This window comes from Protopterus annectens, chromosome 6.part1 (assembly GCF_019279795.1).
Source record: "Protopterus annectens isolate FY-2018-M chromosome 6.part1, PAN1.0, whole genome shotgun sequence".
NCBI classification, from domain to species: Eukaryota; Metazoa; Chordata; order Ceratodontiformes; family Protopteridae; genus Protopterus; species Protopterus annectens.
In genome coordinates this window covers 347,399,208-347,420,412 of record NC_056738.1, presented here as the reverse complement: position 1 = coordinate 347,420,412, position 21,205 = coordinate 347,399,208, and the positions used below count along the sequence as shown (strand labels likewise).

At 42.3% G+C, this 21,205-nt stretch overlaps 1 protein-coding gene across 1 annotated transcript in view; it reads right to left on the bottom strand.

Annotated features, from left to right (window-relative positions):
- The window catches only part of SCYL1 (SCY1 like pseudokinase 1), a 1,581,020-nt gene that overhangs the window by 986,095 nt on the left and 573,720 nt on the right, over positions 1-21,205 (bottom strand). The gene's annotated exons all lie outside the window — the stretch shown is intronic.

The following is a 21,205-nucleotide window of genomic DNA, read 5'->3' as shown; positions in this document are numbered from 1 at the left end:
GTAAAAACACACAATTCCCTTTTGTGTAACAGGCAGGTACAAAGCTATTTTGTCTTGTGATTTTACAGTCGTAGTATCAAAAATCAAATTTTTCCAGGTCTCATTGACCCCTAGGGGGACAGCAGTCATTAATAATCCCCCGTATGCTGTTGGTATAGCTGTACAAACCCAGCAATTTGAAACATTAAAAGTCTCAGCATACACATGTTTGATTGCTTGGTAAGTGTTAAAGTTTGGATGCCAGTCTATGAGTAACGTATCACGTTTATTCAGTTCAGCTCGTGTGGCTGGAAAAAGGAAAGGCCACAGCAAAAAGATTATTGTTATCCGTATAGTTAACAGAATGATCATGCAATACTTCTGAAGTTGTTCTGCATTCCTATTTGCTCCATATCTGGTCATTTTGTTTTTGTTGTGTAACAGTAACAAGTTTTTTGTCCAGTTTAAAGTTTTTAACCAGTTTACAGTGTGTCAGATGAATCCAGGACGCTCGCTCTGCGATCTTGACTGCAGTGGGTGTTGACAGTAGCACTTGGTATGGCCCTTCCCACTTCAGTGACGTCCAATTCTTTTTCTTAATGGTCTTCACCCAGACCCACGTGCCTGGGACTACTGCTGCTTCCGATGGTCTGGTTTGTTCTTTATCTGAAACGGAATTTAACTGCAAAAGTTGTTTATTACTTGGAAGTCATCTCATATATTCTGCGAGTGAACTGTTGGCCTCCTGGTCTGCAGGCATGAGAGGTTTCCACTGAGGTATATAATATGCCCTCCCAAATAATTTTTCAAAAGGAGTTAACCCCTTTGCATTTGGAACATTTCTCATGCTCAACAGTGCCAGAGGCAGGCAGTACACCCAATTTTTTTGTCTCACTAATTAACTTCCTAAGTTTACTTTTCAAAACCCAATTATGTCTCTCTACTAGTCCTGCAGATTGTGGATGATATGCACAATGGTTTTTCAAAGAAATTCTGAAATATTGGTCCAGCTGTTGTATAGTTTGATTTACAAAGTGTGTGCCATTGTCACTGTAGATCTTTTCCGGTATGCCAAATCTAGGAATAATTTCCCAAACAAGAATTTTTGCAACAGTAGCTGCATCTGGATTTTTGGTCGGAAAAGCTTCCACTCATTTGGAAAACATATCTATAATGACAAGGCAATACTTATTTTCGCATTTGTTCAGTTCTATGAAATCCATACAGATAGTATGGAATGGGTACGGTAGTGCAGGGAAACTCCCTTGGTTAGGCTTCAACGCCCCTTGTGCATGACGCTTATTGCAAACTTGACATGCCGCACAAAAATTTTTAGTGTAGTTTTATAAATCCATATGTTGTAAACACTTTATTCACTAACTGTACCATCCCCCCTGTTGAGACATGGCACTGCCCATGGCTCAACAAAGCTGCATATCTAAACAAATTAGACGGCAAAATCGGTTTTCCTTTTTTGGAGATGTACAGCCCTTTCTCAAGAATTGCTCCTCGTTTTATCCATTTCTGTTTTTCTACTTTCATAGTAAGTGTCTGCATTGTTTTCAACATTTCTAAATCTAAAATCTCAGAAAGTTGCAATTCCTCACTCAAAAGAAATATTTCTGAAGCTGCCTGCTTTGCAGCTGTATCAGCTCTCTCATTACCTTTTGAAATCCTATCCTGTTGCTTGGTATGAGCTACGCATTTACAAATAGCTACTTTCTGAGATAACTGAATAGATTCTAACAAATCTAAAATAAACTGCGCATGATTAATCGGTTTGCCAGTAGATGTTATCATTCTTCTATTCTTCCACTGTTGCGCAAAAACATGTACAGTAGAAAAAGCGTACTGGCTATCAGTAAAAATGTTTACACATTTACCCTTTGCCAAGGTACATGCCCTTGTCAAGGCAATCAATTCTGCTGCTTGTGCAGATAAGTTGTGTTGTAAAGACTTTGCTTCTAAAATCTCAGTATCAGAAACTACTGCATACCCTACTAGGTTCTGCCATGTTGGACCCCTTCTGTATGAGCCGTCCACATAATGTCACCTCAGCATCATCCAAGGGAACATCCGTTAGATCTTTTCTAGGCAGTGTCTTTTGCTCAATCTCCTGCAGGCAGCTGTGTGGTGTGCCGTCCACAGGGGTAGGGAGCAAGGTAGACGGATTCAAAGTTGTACATCGTTCAATTGTAATATGAGGTTGGCTCAACATTACAGTCATACAGGAAAGATGTCTAGCAGGGAAAAGATATGCTACTTTTTCTTGCAGTAAAATAATTGCGACTGCATGGGGCACTTTCAATGTGAGAGGGTGGAACAACACTACTGAGTCTGAAGCTTGTACTGCCATTGCAGCTGTGACTACTGCTTGTACACAGTGGGGCAAGGATCACACCAGTGGGTCCAGCTGTGATGAATAGTAAGCTGTGGGGCGTTGTTTGTCCCCATGTTGCTGTGTTAACACTGATGTCATATAACCTTGCTTACAATCTACAGTTTGGAAAAAGCATTTATGATAGTTTGGTAATCCTAAAACTAATGAGGGTGCTATCAATTGTTTTAGTTTGCAGAAAGCTGATTCTGCTTCTGGTGTTCATTGTAATAAATCTTGTGCTGCCATAGGCTTCTTGTATATCAAGTTGGTCAATGGAGCAGACTCCAAGGCATGGTTTGGAATCCAACTCCGACAGAAATTAGTCGTACCCAGGAAGGACATCATTTCCTCCTTGGTAGTCTGTTTGGGTGCTTGTAAAATCGCTATTTTCCTATCTTCATCTAATGTTCTGCCTTCTTTGAATATTACATATCCCAGGTATTTAACCTGCTTTTTCCAAAGCTGCAACTTGTTCTTGTTTACTTTATGTCCTTGAGTGGCTAAAAAATGTAATAATGCTATGGTATCTTCTCTGCATTCTTGCTGGGTGGGGGCTGCCAGCAGGATGTAGTCTACATAAAGTAAAATCTGACTGCCTCTCGGTGGGGTAAATCCCGCCAAGTTGCTTGCCATCTCTTTTGAGAATATTGTTGGACTTTCACAATATCTGTGTGGTAGTCGCGTGTATGTATACCTTTTCCCCTGAAATGTGAATGCAAACCAATGTTGGCTGTCGGGGTGTATTGGTATTGAAAATAACGCATTGCTAATATCTACCATAGAAAAATGCTTCTGTTGAGGCTTCAAATCATTCAATAGGGTGTGTGGATCTGGCACCGTAGGTGCTCTAGGTATTACTGCGTCATTTACAGCTTGTAAATCTTGGACCATACGCCATTCTCAGTTTGCTTTCCTGACCGGAAATAAGGGTGTGTTACATGGTGAATTGGGAGATTCTACCAGTACTCCTTCCTTAAGTAAAGCTGCTATTATAGGTTTGATTCCTACTTCTGCATATTTCCTTAAGGGATACTGTCTCTTCTGTGGTCTAAATGCTGATTTTGGCGTGATAGTAACTGATCCTGCTGTACGAATGAGTCCTACATCTGATTTCCTGTTGACCAGAGAGTTTCTGGTATGCTCCTTAAGGCATTTTCTTCCTCTTCTAGTAAGAGTGCTAATTAGCTGTCCTTGCTAGACTGCAAGTGTACAGCTGGGTGTGTCTGTCTTATCCAATTTAACTTCTGCTTCTGTACTCCCTGTTCTGACAGTTGTAACTCCGTCTGTTTTTCCCACTTTGACTTTTTCTCCAAGGTATGCCCATTTCACATTCTTGTCCTTAATCAAACTAACATGTGGTAATCGATTTAGATTTATTATGGAGTGCAAAGAATTCCTGGGGCAATGAACAGCTAATTACACTGTTCCCGTCTGTGTCCCAGTACAGATTACGTAATACTAATCTGTTTGCATGGTTTTTAAACGGTTCTTGCTCATATGCCTTATCCGGTCCTGGTGTGCTACAATAATATAGAGTACAGTGCAACAAACGCTGTTTATCAGTGTCAAGGGAGGGGAACTTGCTGATGGCTACATTCATCAGCTCTTCGGTTACTGCCCCTGGACCAAAGTCCTAGCTGTACCAATAAAATGTTTCGCCCTCCGGTCGCACTACAAAAGTATCCATTTGTCACTGTGCTTCCATACCCTGCATAGTCGGAACTACTGCTATGCCAAATATCTGCATAAGATCTCTGCCCAAAAGGTTTACTGGGCATTTTGCAGAAACAACAATTTTGCTTTTCTGGGTCATCCCTGAAAAGGGGTCAGTTATTGCTATGTTATGGGAGAGTGGCTGCCGATACAGCTGTCCATTAGCTGCTTTCACTAATATGTAATAGAGTGATTCTGAATTTTCTGGTAGTTTGGAAGGATGTATCAGGGTCCGCGATGCCCCTGAGTCGCACAGAAATTTAACTTCCCTCCCCTCTACCAGAAGTGTAACTTCCGGTTTCATATCTACTAAGTAGAGCTCTAGGCTCAATAATGCTAAGTCTAAAATTTCACTTTCTTCACTATCTGCGATTTCCTGCATTTCCTCTTTCTTCTGTCACATCCTCTACTCCCTTTATCACACTTGCATTTGTCTTTTCTTGGTTATTCCCCTCTAGTGATTCTTGACTATATCATATAGTCAGTCCTCACCCTCCTTATCTTCCATGGCTACCTTCTTGTTTTGCTTGCAATCCCTTGCTAAATGTCCCTTTTTTTCCGCACTTAAAACATTCACCCCTTTTCTTTCTCTCTTCAAACGCCTCTGATCGCTAATCAGATTGTTTGTTTTCCTGGGCATTTTTCTTACCCTTTTTCCCGGACTGTACTACATAAACTTCTGCTCCATCTTCTACAGAAAATACTTGGGCTTTCTTTTTCTTTTTACTGTTAAAATGCCTTTCGGCATGTCTAGCATATTCAGGTAGTGACTGTAATCTACTTGCACGATGGTCTACCATGTGCTTTGTAATAAAGCTGCTTATAGGCAAAATACTGCCTTTTAAAAATGCATTCTTTAGCTGCTGCTCATACAGGGAATCATGTGTTTGGTCTTCAGGTATCTGCATTCCACAATGGTTATTAAAACACTCTAATAATCTAGCATAATATCTGTCAACAGTTTCACCTTCTTGTTGGATGCATTGATTAATGCGAGTCCAGTCTGCCCTAGGCTTCCATTTCTCAGATTCGGTCCGTAAGACCTTTTACTCTGTTATCCAGCTCTGCGTTGCTATGTGGGAGTGGCTTGTGTCCTGCATCACGGGGATTCCCTTTGCCACTGATCTTGTGCCAATCTGGACCTACGATTTGTCTAACTACTTTTTCTACTTCTCCATTTAAATGATGACTTAACCTCATGCCCTGTAAGTCTTCTAAGAATTTTCTAAAATTAACTTTTGGATGGGGAATTCCCTCTGTAGCTTTCCAGATGTCTTCTGATGTCCATGGTCTATATACCAGGAGAGTTGGGTCCTGCCCTTCCTATCCTGCTTGAGGATATGGTACTTCTATGTGTGGACATATCTCTTCTTCACTCATAGCTCGTGAATTTTTGTTCATTTGATATAACTCAATATCCCCTCTTAAGTTATGTGTTCGAGACCTAGTCTCGATGGGATCTCTGACAAACGGTCTTGGCTTCGTGGGGACAGCCGGGTATAGCGGAGGTGGACCAGCTTGTCCACTCGCTTCATATTCTGGTAAGAGAAGCAGAGGGGCTGATGCTGTTACCAAATTATTGTCCTCTTTATCTAGAAACATTGCTTTTGAATTATTACTCTTTTTTTCCCCTACGGTTTGCTTCCTCAATCCACCTGTGTGCCTGAGGAATGCCTAATTGACGTTGCTTTTTTACCTGACCTTTTGCGTCGGTTTTAAGCTGTTTGACAAGTTTAATAAGAGAGGATTTTTCTAATTTACCATCAAATTCATATTTATTAACCCATTTTGTATAGTACCTAACATTGTCGGCACGCTGTAATTGCATATATTTTCCATCTTCAGTTAATGGCGGCTCTTGGGATCTTTTTGTGCACTTATTTCCCATATTGTTCTAACTGTTAAAATGTTACGTAACCCTTCTTATTTTTACGTGGTACCGCGATTTCTCTTTTTCACAGTTTATCTAGAATAACTGCCTACCTATTCTGTTTCCCTGATCTATGACAAGATTGCAATCTTACTGTCCCTGACTTGTACACAAACAAATCTCCTGACAGATGATACAAATCAAGTCCCTGATCTAAAACAGAAAAAGGTAAATTCCTCCCTACCTGAGCCTCCGTGATCGTCTGGTTCGAGGAAAAAACATTAATTTGTCCTCCAGTCGCAGATCAGTGGCTGGCCTCTTTTGAACGACAATTCAGTTGGAGGTCTTTCAGAGCAGAAGAACCAATGTGGTTTCTTCCCCGTACGGTTTCATGCCACCTGGCCCATCTGACCTGAGGCGAAGTGAGAGTTTCCGGTCCGAAGGACCAATCTGTCAAAGGAAAAAACAACTTCAAAAAGATCAATACACGGCAGGTTCAGGTTAAAGCACTTTAATTCTTGCAGCAAGGAGACAAAAACGTGCTAATATAGAGTTTGTCTAACTAGAATCAGGAAGTGGAGCCATTCTTATACATTTCTTACAAGACATTGCCTACTAAGCTGACGTAATAAATCACAAGTTCTTACAATATTATTTCATAGCAGCTGTTTGTCCGTGATTTTCTGCTGACAATGTCAAGTTTATGAAAAAACTTCCTAAGAAAAACAACGTGGCCTTGGAGACCACCGGTTAGATGCAACTTCTCACTATGTGATGATACCATTCAAGGGTACTATGGCTAATTCGAGCACAAAGCGATTATAGTTCATTTCTTCAAGCAGTCAACTGTATCTATCTTTTTCTGCAGCTGTGCATGTTTTCATAACACGAACAGAGCTGATTGTTAAAGTTCAGTAACGTTATTGAAAACAGTATTGTTCTATTCATTATTTTCCGGACCTAGCAGATAATCACCTGCTTCTCAGTAAATTCCCAAAAGGCATAAACATGAATTTTGCTGTGCTAGCAAATACTAGGTCAGAGAGCATCTTGCAGTTTCATACAAAACTAAGTTGTACATAAAATAGAATGAAATGTGTTAACCCTTTTGGCTTCTAATAAGCACTAAACACATACATTAATACATATTTTTCTGACAAACATGATGAACATAGTACAGTTTTGTACCTACCATAAATGTAGATGTTCGAGTGCTCACACTGCTGCAGTCCAGGTTACCTTCCCTCCTTCCCCTCTTCACGGCTGGTGTGTACCTAGGTCATTTACTCTTTACTACCCATGGGGAGTATTTGCTGGTAACTGAATGGGGTGGTCCGCTTTTCTTTGTTTTATTAGCAATCTAAATTGCCTACCTGTTTGGGGGCACCTGACATCTGGGGCAAGAAAAACTGAAGAAAATGGCATCTGCTGCATATTGTATATCCCTGTTGCACTGATGTCAGGGAGGAAGCGACAGCAACAGACGCCGGACCAAGACTTTGGAACTCAGGCCGGCTGGGGAACCGCCTGACGGCAGGATAACCCAAGTGTAATGATTGCAGCAGTGTGAACACTCTAACATCTACATTTATGGTAGGTACAAAACTGTACTTTTTTATTCCCTGCAATGCATCCTTATTTACCTTGACATCCAGAAAATCAATTACATGACTAGAGAATTTGTACGTAAATTTAAAAAAATCAGTTGTCTGATGTAAATACAACATGAATTCCTTTAGTCTTTCTTCCATATCATTCCATAACCAAAAAATATCAACAAAATGTACTTACCATTTTGTGGAATTTCTAAAACTTTCATTTTGGAGAACTTGGTTTCCCATTGTACTAGAGCAAGGCTGGCATAGCTATTGGCACAAGGTGTGCCCAAATACATTATTTTCCAGAATAATGTCTAGCAATGCACATATCAGTCTAATTTTATTTGTATTAACACCTTTAGAGAGAAAAATTTTCTTATCAATACCCCATATTTTGGGTATAACCGTAAAAAGTGATTCTATATCTAGGGTTACAAACATATAATCTCCATACACATCCATCATTTTAAGATATAGATTCTGTAAAAACATCTTTGTGCCTCTCAACACAGTGTGGCAACTTTCTAGAAAGGGGTGCAAGTTATTTTCAACAAATACGGAGAGCAGCTCTGTAGCCCAGACCCTGCTGGAAACTATTGGTCGCATTGGTGGTATTGTGGGATGTTTATGTATCTTAGGTAGACCATACATATTTGCCACTAATGGATCTTCAACAGTAAAATAATTAAATATTCAGAAATCATTCCTGTAATTAATCAAAAACTAGGAATGACATTTTTATCAATGATAACTTTAACCACATTTCTAGAAATGCGAGCATATGGATTTTCATCATTTAAAAGGTCTCTCATTTGTTGTAAATACAAATCCTTATCTAATACTATCACACACGCCCACCCTTATTGGCAGGTCTAATCTCAATGCATGATATTTCTTTTAATTCATGCAAAACTTGAAACTCAGTTTGTGACACGTTATAGTAATTCAGTTTAGTACTACTGCAGAAAACTTCCCTTATCTCATTCTCATATACCTCTAAAAATGTTTCAGTAGTAGGGTGGGGTGGGGGAATAAATGTACTTGGCTTCTTAAAAATATCATGACATTCACTGTCCCCTTTAAACATAGTTTGTAGTGTCAATATTCTACCAAATTATTTTAATTCTTTAAGAATGTCAATTAAATTTGCCTACTGTGATGGCATAAAATTTAAGCATTTAGCTAACAGCATCATTTGAGCTTCAGATAATGTAAATGATGAAATATTTATTATTGAACCTGGTTGTAATGTTTCCAAGTCTTCCCTCTGCTTATTGGGTCGTTCACACTGTTCAGGCGCTGGACTCTGCCTTTCCTCACTCGGCTTCTTGAGCGTCGGTAGTGAACCTTTCAACAAAAAACAATTCACTTGTTAAGAAGTAAAAGTTCCATTCTCTCCTAAGTCAATCCGAGTTGTTTTGGGTCTCCCAACTCTCATCTTCGTGTATTGGTGTATTTTTTTCAATAACTGACTCAAGTTTGTATTACAACATTCGCTGTACATGGCGGCCATTGCCTCTGTTCTACTGAATGCTCTCCTGCACTCTCTCTGGATGATGCATCTATCACTTACCGTATAACATTCGGATGTGAAATAATAGTAGTCTGTTAGAATAGTTGAAACATTAGTTATCAAACCTCTTGCAGGTTCTGCTGGATCATTATTTGCATTAGTACTAGTGCCATATTCTCTCTACATATGAAAAACGACTGCAGGAAACCAAGATCCGGAAATTACAAAGGGATTTGTGATTTTCGGAAGGATGCTGTTTTTTCTTGGCAGGGACTGACTGAAAAAAAAGATAAGATAAAAAAAAAAGTTAGAAAATACTTTAGCAAATCATGTCATGGAAAAGGGGAACCAGCATAGTTAAAAAAAAAAATTGTTCTTGAAATTATACATGACAATATGAGAGGAGGGGATTTGAGAAACATCACAGAGGCAAATGATTAGAAATGAATAATGTTTTTTAAAGCAGATAAATCACCTGGTTTAAACAGTAAAGTCTCTGAAACCATTTTTAAGGTTGTGCACTTAAACATTGAAATGATGTATATTTATTCTGTAATTTTAATATGTTTTATTATATGAGAGTATATATTTTTAATTCTTTAATGAATATATAATTTAAATTATTGTGATTGGCTAGTTGCTGGTATTTAAACACATTGTGACATTAAATTATTGTAGTCTGAAGAAGCGGTCAGAGGAACCGCAAATGCGCTTACCATTAAATATTTGGTAATACTGTGCCTATTGGATTTTCATTGGATTTATATTCATTGCCTGCAGCCATGAGTGCCCTGGATTTTTTATCTGGAATTTCATTATTTTATTTTCCATTCACTTTATTCCGTTATTCGGAGTATTGACTGTGTATGTATTTAATAAATACATGTCTGTCAAGTTCCCCCAGTGCTGGCTGAAGTGAATTCTTTTTACCCAGTATATCTATTTTTGCTTTAAAGCAAGTTTCATGGTCTTAACACAACTAATCACATAGATGCATTTGAATTTTTTTCTTTAAATTTCCATATCAGTACACTTTTTTTTTTTTTTTTATGGTAATTTATCCTTCTCTGCTGTGTTTTTATTCAAAGTCTGTGGATAGCCAGGATTGTCATGCATTTTATTCCCAATATTTTATCTTTCTCTGATGCACAAATAAGGGAGTACTGAACAGCTGCATAGTATGCCAGCTGTAACTGCAAGATGTTATTACACAGACTGTAATCATAATCTCTCTCCCCTTCTGTGTAAACCTGCACAGCTGAAACCAAGTATTTGGTTATTTTTTGTTGCTCAGCATTTAGCTTATGTTCATAGTGTTGCACTGCTGCAGTCATTACACTTGGGTTATCCTGCCGTCAGGCGGTCCCGCAGTCGGCCCGAGTTCCAAAGTCTTGGTCCGGTGTCGGTTGCTGTCACTTCTTCCCTGACGTCCGTGCACCAGGGGTATATAAGATGCAGCCAACGCCATTTTCTTCAGTCTTTCTTGCCGCGCGGTGCCCAAAGCAAAAGCAGTTCGCAAGTGCTGGTCGGCCGACTCCTGAGATTTTCATTCCGAATCCAGAACTAAAGTCTTCTACAAAGCGAAGTACACATTGGGGAAACTTTTTCTTGCCTCAGACCGATGTCAGTAAAAGTTAATAATTGTATTTCTTGTGGGAAGCAAATACCTCAAGGATTTCCATTCCTATTGTATCCCATGCCTAGGCCCAGATCACGACATCACAGGCTGTCGGTTTTGTGCTAGGTTTAACAAGCACACTATTAAACGTTGGTTTGATTTTGCCCAACATTATTTTGGCAGAAAATTCAATTACACCATGCTGTCGGAACAACCGACGACCGGGTTGCACAAAAAATGCAAAGACAAGGACAGGCATCTGAGGCCCAAAACTGACGACGAAGCCTCTTCTAGGCCAGTCGCCGGTTCACCGGTTTTCATCGAGGTGCCTTTGCAGCCCCTGACCGCTTCTTTGAAACCACAGGCCACCTCTGACACCCACGTGGAGATGGCTGGGCTGTCGGATACACCAGACTTACGGCCTACAGAGACTAACCCTTCAGAGGGCTCCGGAGTAGCTGAACAACCCGCAGCTTCAGAGGGTGATGTCCTTCATGGATGCATCTGCAGTCATAACAGCTGGGTTGTCCTGTCGTCAGGCAGCCCGTCAGTCGGCCGGATTCCAAAGTCCGGGTCCGGCTTCGGCTGATGTCGCTCTTCCTCCGACGTCATCTCTGTTGGACTTCGGGTATAAAGGCATCAGCCGACGCCATTTTCCTCAGTCTTTCTTGCCGCGTGGCGCCCGAAGCAGAAGCTGTTCGCAAGTGCCGGTCGGTCGGATCCAGAGATTTTTTCTACCGAATACTACTTCGAAGACTTCTAAAGCTAAGTCCCCCGTTGGGGACTCTTTCTTGCCTCAGCGGATGACAGAAAAAGTTAATTGTTTAACCTGTGAAACAAATACCTCATAAAGATTTCCATTCTTACTGTCTGCCTTGTTTAGGCCCAGCCCACGTAGCAGCCTGTTCGGCCTGTGCTTCCTTCAACCGACGAGCGCTTAGGCGTCGGTCGGAGTTTGCAGAACAGTTTTTCGGTTCTGACTTTGCTTACATTATGTCGCCGGAACCTCCGACTACACTTTCTGCCAAAAGCAAAAAAAAGACCGACACTCGCGGTCCAGCGGTTTCGGCTGAAACCACGCTTAAGCAAACGCGAGTGTCTCGGTTTCGGCGAAACCGAGAAAACTGATCTAGGTACAGCGAATCTATCCCTACTCTTGAGGCCCCTGCTACAATTCTTGAATCGGCCTCTGAAACTTTACCCACTGACTTATCAGACACCATTCCCCTGGATGTCTCTACCCCAGCACGTGGTGCTGCTAGGCCTCCAGCAGCCATGTCCATTAAGGCCTTCGCCAGGGCTAAAGCAGCCAAGTCTGCCAAATCAGTGCCTGTTAAACCACCCTCTACCAGGCCCTCTCCTAGTTCTCAAATGCTCACCTTGGCAGAAGATTTGATTTCTTTAATTAGAGGATCTCAACCTCACCCTGACAGGGCCTCTCAGCCCCCAGATAAGAGACCTAGGGCAGAGCCCCCAGAGCCAGTGTCCTCTGATGATTCTGCAGATGATTCAGACATTACTGACCAGCCAGAGGCCCCTTTCTCTAACTTTGAGGATTCTGATGCTGAAGAATCCATTCCAGCTGCTTCCCCTCCAGAAGAATTCTCCTTTGGGGAAACCTTGCATGCCATGCGAGCAGTTCCAATGGCAGCAACAAGAATTCTCAGATTCCCGAAAAAGACTTAGAACCTTTCTGCACCTTCCACAACACAGGCCCTTAGCTATACCTCCTGTTCTTTCTGTGGTAGATGACGCCTTTAATGATGTCTGCTCTGCTCCAGACTCATTACCCCCAGCCCCTGCCAAACCAGACAGATTTTACAGGGTGCCTGACACTCATCACCACCTTTACAAGGCCCCCCTTGCAGACCCAGAAACTATATCCCAGGGTCCCAAGGCAGTTGCCGCAACCATAGCTAAAAACCCTACTCCTTCTGAAAGGGAAGCAAGGGCATTAGACAGATGGGGTAAAAAAGTATACACTTCAGCTACTCTCTCAGCTAGAGCTTTAAACTGCCAGTTTCACATGATTCAATACCAAGAGTTTATGCTGGATCAGTTAACTAAAAAATTAACCACTGATAAAGCTCTTGACAAGAAATATGTATTAGAAATGGTAAATAACATACAACAGGTTAGTAACCATTCCTTAAAATGTGGCTATGATGCACTGGAGGCTTCATTTAGATCAGCCATGACTGGCACAGTGATAAGAAGGCATGCATGGCTAAAGGAGCAAGCTCTACCAGATCATGTTAAAGCTAAATTGTTAGATGCTCCTATGGATAAGACAAGTTTGTTTGGTGCACCTGCCCAGCAGGTTATGAAGAAAATGGAAGAAAAGGCGAAATCAGTTCAAACTGTTAAAGATTTCCTGCAGGTTCAACCCCAAGGTTTAGCAGGAACTGCCCTCCCAAGAATTGGTCCTTTCTTGACTCCACAACATTTCTAACGTGCAGGATCAGTCGTTCCAGGGTCAGACACCAAACCAGAGGAAGTGCCTACAGAGGGCGACAGTGGCAAGGTAAGAACAGAGGCACAGACACAGCCACTGCCTCTACTTCAACACAGCCACAGTGACTTACTCCTAAAACCACCTACCAGGGAGCAAATAGCAGCTCCACTAGGCGGAAGGTTAACTTTATTTGCAAAGAACTGGCACCACATAACAAAAGACAAGTGGATTCTACAAATTATACATCAAGGTTACCGATTCCACTTCCACACTACACCAGTCAAAAGAGGAATGCCAAATCTACCTCCAAATCAAAAAACAGAAGCTTTACAACAGATAATGGAGTTAGCAAACATGAGAGCTGTGGAAAAAGTGCCTGCAGCAGAGCAAGGAAAGGGTTCTACTCCAGACTGTTCCTAGTTCCAAGAAAGGAAAAAGTTGGAGACCAATTCTCGATCTGTCCGCCTTGAATACATACATCATTGTCCCAAAATTCAAAATGCTGACCCTACAGCAACTTCTTCCCATGCTGGGCAAGGAGTGTTGGCTGGTAACTCTAGATCTCAAGGAGGCATACCTGCACGTCCCTATTCGACCAATTTGCAGAAGATACCTCAGATTTCTTGCAGGATCAGAGCACTATCAATTCTCAGCATTGCCTTTTGGTTTATCTACTGCCCAGAGTATTCACAAAATGCCTGGCATCAGTAATCGCATACTGCAGACTACAGGAATTCATATTTACCCATACCTGGACGACTGCCTGCTACAAGGGACAACAAAAGCAAGTTGACAACAGATTTGCAAAGGGTCATTTACTTGCTACAAGCCCTGGGATACACAGTCAATCTACAAAAGTCAAGACTGATACCATCCCAAACAAGGACATTCTTGGGAGCGGAATTGGACACAGTGAGACAAATGGCATTCCTAACTACAGAAAAACAAAAGAACTCCCTCTTTACTTCTTGTCACTAACAAAGCTAAACAAATTAACAGCAAGAAAAGTTCTGCAGGCCTTGGGCTTCATGGCATCATGCATAATTTTGGTTCCATTTGCCAGACTACATATGAGAAAACTACAGTGGTACCTCACGAATTTATGGTCCCAACACAGGCACAGCCTCGAAACAGAAATCCCACTAATTCCATGCTTAAAACAGGAGTTCCTATGGTGGGCCCAGGCATGCCGGTCCAACCCAGGCCTTCCCTTTCACAGATGTCAAGCAAGCCAGAGCATTACAACAGATGCTTCAGACCTAGGATGGGGGCCCACATGCAGGACAAATGCGTGCAAGGATTGTGGACTCAGGATCAACTTCACCTGCACATCAACCTAAAAGAAATGCTGGCTGTAAAACTGGCTATCCAAAAGTTCAGACCATTTCTCAAAGAGGGCCAGCTGTTGATAAGGACAGACAACACCACAGTCATGTGGTACATCAACAAACAGGGAGGCACTCATTCATACCCCCTTTGCAGAATGACTTTGGAACTGTGGACCCTGGCACTCAGCTACAACATCCAGCTGCAAGCAAGATTTGTACCAGGAAAAGAAAATACTCTAGCGGATATTTTAAGCAGGACCACATCAGATGCTCACGAATGGCACCTGCACCCGGACATCTTCAGGACCATTACAAAGAAGTGGGGAATGCCTCAGATAGATCTATTTGCATCCCCTCACAATCACCAACTCAAAAAATTCTGCACAAGGACATTTCACCCACTAGCATGGAAAGTGGATTCGCTCTCCTTCAGCTGGAAGGGCCTAACAGTTTATGCATTCCCACCTCTTCCCTTGATACACAAAGTACTCCTAAAAATCAAGGAAGAACATCCAAGGATAATCCTGATAGCTCCAAACTGGCCAAGACAACACTGGTACCCACTACTAAGGAGCCTGTCTCGGAACAATATTTGGCCAATACCCCTGATGCCTTTGATGCTAACTCAGAACAACTACAGCACCATACATCCAAACCTGAAGACCTTACAACTGACTGCATGGAACATCACATAGCAACAGCTAATCAAGAACTTTCCCAAAGAGTTAAAGACATTATTCTTGAAGCACGCAGACCTTCAACAAGAAGGAACTACGCTGGAAAATGGAAAAGGTTTGTCAGTTGGAGTTCTGAAAGAGGAAAAGATGTGTCAAACATAGATATGCCTAACATCCTGGAGTATCTGGCCGAACTTCTCCATTCAGGCCTGTCCTACTCCTCCATCAAGATACATGCATCAGCTATTTCAGCAGAATACAGCTTTGATCCACCTGTTTTTTCACACCCTCTGCTCAGACAATTTCTCAGAGGAATCAAGAATGTAAAACCTCCAAGAAAACCACCATTACCAGCTTGGGACTTAAACTTCGTACTAGAAAAGTTGACACTATCACCCTTTGAGCCAGCAGCAACAGCAGACTTACAACACCTGTCATGGAAAACTGCTTTTCTACTGGCAATTACCTCAGCAAGGAGGGTTTCAGAACTACAGGCCTTAATGGCAGTGCAACCCTTCCTAATCTTCCACCAGGACAGAGTATCCATGAGGACTAATCCAACATTTATGCCTAAGGTGGTATCCAGAGTGTCTTTAAACCAGGCAATCCACCTACCTACCTTCTTTCCCAACCCACAAAACAGAGGGAAAGAATACTGCATACCTTGGATGTGCATAGACAGCTACGCTACTACTTGGACAGAACCAAAAGCAGCAGAAAGACTGACCAGCTTTTGTGGCCTATGCAACAGGAAGAGAGGGAAAAGCTATTTCCAAACAGACAATCTCCAAATGGATAGGAAATTGCATACGATTCTGTTACTCCTTCCATGGAAAACCAATTCCACAGAACATAAGACCTCATTCTACAAGGGCAACAGCCACTACCACAGCCTTCTTACGAGGAGTGGCTACCAAAGACATTATTGAGGCGGCTACTTGGACCTCCGTGCATACATTTGCCAAGCATTATAATTTGCCTCTATACTCCAGATCCCGAGCAGGGTTTGCCACTGCTGTACTGCAAGGGATCCTAAACACACCATAACCTACCTTTATCCTCCTCCCCCTAGTTGGCTATGGTATTCTACCCAGCTGTTATGACTGCAGATGCATCCATGAAGGACATAGTACAGTTTTGTACCTACCATAAATGTAGATGTCCGAACTGGATAGCATCTGCAGTCAGGATTACCCTCCCTCCTTCCCCTCTGAGGTACTCCTAGGGTGTTTTACCCTCCTAATAGCTAGCTGATGGGGGGGAGTCTGTTATGGTGTATTTGTTTGTATATATGTACATACATGCTTATTTTTGTGGTTACCTCTATCCTTTTGGAAACATTGGCATCTATCCAAAATTTTAGCCTTCAAGAGGGCTTCTGGCATCTGGGGCAAGAAACACTGAGGAAAATGGCGTCGGCTGATGCCTTTATACCCGAAGTCCAACAGAGATGACGTCGGAGGAAGAGCGACATCAGCCGAAGCCGGACCCGGACTTTGGAATCCGGCCGACTGACGGGCTGCCTGACGACAGGACAACCCAGCTGTTATGACTGCAGATGCTATCCAGTTCGGACATCTACATTTATGGTAGGTACAAAACTGTACTTTTTCAGGCCTACTCAGTTAACCATCAGATCTTCTGCTAAATCTAAAACAAAGAAACAACTTCAGCATTCACCAGGACAGGCCTCCATGCCTAAGAAACAGATGCTCAAAATGGCCGAAGGCTTAATTACTCTGATCAGGTGGTCCCACCCTCCTCCTGATAAAAGGCCTAGACAGGATGCAGACTATGACTCATCCGACCAGGTGTCAGTCTCCTCAGATTCATCCTCAGACCAAGGATACTCTTTACCCCCTTATGAGGACTCTGATGCTGAGGAATCGGTTCCTTCAGCCTCTCCACCAGAGGACTACTCCTTTGGGGAAACCTTACATATACCATGCGGGAGCATTTCCACTGGGAGAGCCAGGATTATTCAGAATCCAAGAAAAGGCTCTGAGATTTTCTTTTATTGCCTCAACACAGACCCCTTGCTATTCCGCCAGTGTTAGATATTGTGGATGATGTGTATTCTGAATCCAGTTTAAATCCTGATTCTTTACCTACTGCTCCAGTTAAGCCAGACAGATACTACAGAGTCCCTGACTCTCCCAAATTCCTTTATAAAAGCCCTGTTGCTGACCCTGAAACTATTTTCCAGGGTCCCAAAGGAGTAAAGGCCTTTACAGCAAAAAATCCAGTTCCCTCTGACAGAGATTCCAGAGCATTAGACAGATGGGGGAAGAAAGTATATATGTCTGCAACTTTAGCAATGAGGGCCTTTAAATTGCCAGTTTCACATGCTTAAATATCAGCAATATTTGAGGTATCAGTTGAAACAAAAAATGCTTCCAAATTCAGATCTTCCTAATTATAAGGAAATGCAGGATTTATTGCATGCAGCTGAACAAGTGGGAAAACATACTTTGCAATGTGGTTTTGATTCATTAGAGGCCTCCTGTAGAGCAGCAGTTACAGGGTCTGTCATTAGAAGACATGCTTGGTTAAAAGAGCAAACTTCATGTTAAAGCAAAATTATTGGATGCACCTTTGCAGCAGGATGTTTTATTTGGAGTTAAGGCAGAAGAGGTATTAAAGAAAATGGTGGATAAAGCAAAATCTATGCAGACGGTGAAGGATTTCTTACAGGTTCAGCCTCCTCGATTTAGCAGAAATTGGCCAACAAAGAATTGGTCCTTTCCAGTTTGACAGACCTCAAAGGGGCAGATACAGACGTCAAAGAGCCAGAGGTCAACCACAAGGTACTTACAGGCCTCAACAATGGGGTGCTTCAACCCAGAAAGAAGGGGAAGATGGGCCTCAACCTTACAAAAAACAGCCCCAATGACTTCCCACTACAGCTGCCAAACATCTGTCTCTTGGCAGCCCCCTTGTGGGGAAAACTGGCTCTTTTCAGTCACAATTGGCATATGATCACCAAAGACAAATGGGTTCTCAATTTTGCGTCTCAAGGTTACAGGTTCCACTTTCTCACACTGCCAAGATTAAAAGGAATGCCAAATCTGCCACCACATCAATGGGCAGAGGCACAAAGACAAATTACAGCACTCATGGACATGAGAGCTATTCAAAAGGTACCAACACAGGAGCAACGACAAGGATTTTACTCGAGACTCTTTCTGGATCCCAGAAAGGACAAAGCCCGGAGGCCCATTACGGATTTTTCTTCTCTAAATACTTACCTGGATGTTCCAAAAATCAAAATGTTGACACTACAGCAGCTTCTTCCCATGCTGGGCAAGAAAGCTTGGCTCGTAACTTTGGACCTCAAGGAGGCATACCTGCATGACCCTATCAGACAAAATTGCAGAAGATACCTCAGATTCTTAGCAGGTTCAATACATTACCAATTCTCTGCACTGCCCTTTGGCTTATCTACTGCGCCCAAGGTCTTTACAAAATGCCTGGCACCAGTAATTGCATTTTGCAGACAAAAAGGAATTAAAATGTACCCATACTTGGATGACTGCCTTATTCAAGCAGAGAGCAAAGACATTCTTCTAAAGCATCTGGCGTTTGTAAAAAGACTGCTAATTTGCCTAGGGTACACAGTAAATGAAAAGAAATCAAAACTAGTGCTCTCACAAGAGATAATATTCCTGGGTGCCAGCTTAAATACAACGGCCCAGATGGCTTATCTCACGCCAGACAAGCAAGGACAACCGACTCAATATTTCCAATTGATGGCAACAAAAACCAAACTCTCTGCAAGAAAAATTCTGCAGGCCTTGAGTTACATGGCATCTTGCATACTACTAATTACATATGCCAGACTGCATACAAGGAAACTACAATGGTACCTAAAGAGTGTCTGGTCTCAACACTGTCACAGTTTGGAAACAGTAATGCCACTTATTCCTTGCCTAAAACAGGAGTTTCGATGGTGGGTTCAAGCCTGTCACCTCAACAAGGGACAGCTTTTCACTCAACCCACAGCCAGGCAAACACTGACAACAGATGCTTCGGATTACGCTTGGGGAGCGCATATGGCAGGAAAATGTATTCAGGGCAAGTGGCCCACAGAACAAAGGCATCTTCACATCAACCAAAAAGAGATGCTAGCTGTACAAAATGCCCTTACAGCTTTCAAGGACCTTCTGCATCCAGGACAACTACTACTAAAGACAGACAACACCACAGTTGTGGTACATAAACAAGCAAGGGGGCACTCATTCATATCCCCTGTGCAGACAAGCCATGACCTTGTGGAACACAGCTATAACCTATCAAGTTCATCTGCAAGCACAATTCCTGCCAGGAGAGAAAAACACACTGGCAGACGACTTAAGCAGAAACATCATGGATCCGCACGAGTGGAAATTACATCCACAAATGTTCAGGATGATAACACAAAAATGGTGGAGCCCGGACATAGATTTGTTTGCATCCCCAATGAAAGCTACAGAAATTCTGCACAAGGACTTACCACCCACAAGCATGGAAAAGTGGATGCCCTCTCATTCAGCTGGAAAAACCTACAAGTATACGCTTTCCTACCACTACCTCTCCTTTCAAAAGTACTCATAAAAGCCAGACAAGAAAAGCCAAAGATGATCCTGATTGCCCCAGACTGGCCATGCCAACACTGGTACCCAATCTTAAAGATCTTAGCACAAGGTCCACCATGGATTTTGCCTCAAATCCCACAACTTCTGACTCAGATACTTAATGGCTAGCTCAAGACTTTAGACCTGGCTGCATGTCAGATTCTTTAGTCAAGCAGCCAGTGCCTCTCTCCAAAGTTGTTATGGATGTCATTCTGGAGGCCAGAAGGCCTAGCACCAGGAAAGCCTATTCGGATAATTGGAAGAGATTCTGTGCCTGGAACCAGGCTCACAGCATTGACCCTTTTGTCCGAAATATTCCTCGGATACTGCAATACTTGACTGAGATGCTGGACAAAGGCCTCTCCTTTTCATCCATTAAGATATGCCTCTGCCATCTCTGCACATTACAGCACAGATCCACCAATTTTTTCTCATCCTTTGCTAAAACAGTACCTCAGAGGGGCTAAAATCATAAGACTGCCCCGTAGAGCACCAACTCCAACTTGGGAACCTTAACTTCGTCTTGGAAAAATTAACATTACCTCCTTTTGAGCCAGCTAACTCAGCAGACTTAAAATATGTCTCTAGAAAACTGCTCTGCTCCTGGCAATAACCTCAGCATGAAGAGTTTCAGAATTATAGGCACTAATGGCCATGGAACCTTTCATCATTTTCCACCAAGACAGGGTGTCTTTAAGAAAAAACCCTACTTTTATGCCAAAGGTGGTATCAAGTGTGGCTCTAAACCAAACTATTCACTTGCCAACATTTTATCCATATCCACAGAATAAAGGGGAGGGACTACTGCATTCCTTGGACATACACAGGCAGTTATGCTTCTACTTGGATAAAACTAAAGCTTTCAGGAAAACTGAGGAATTGTTTGTAGCATATGCTGCAGGAACACAGGGAAAAGCCATTTCAAAACAGACCATTTCAAAATGGATAGGGCATTGTATACGTTTCTGCTATACACACCATGGGAAAACCGCACCTAACAGCATTAGGTCTCATTCCACCAAGGCAACAGCCACTTCAACTGCCTGCCTCAGAGGAGTACCTACCAAGGACATTTTGGAAGCAGCAACTTGGAGTTCTGTACATACCTTCACCAAGCATTACCCTCTACCTCTTTACTCTAAATCCAGAGCTGGCTTCGCCTCTGCAGTCCTACAGGGCCTTATAGCCACCCCTAATGCCTTATAGAACCAGCCACCCTACCTCAGCTTTGAGATTCTATCCAAGTGTAATGACTGCAGCAGTGTAACACGATGAACATAGTACAGTTTTGTACCTACCATAAATGTAGATGTTCGAGTGTATACACTGCTGCAGTCTAGGTTACCCTCCCTCCTTCCCCTCTTACTTGCTGGTACTTAACCAAGCCTTCTACCCTTTGCTACCTATGGGGAGTATTTGCTGGTAACTGAAAGTTTTTGTTTGCTTTTCTTATGTATATTT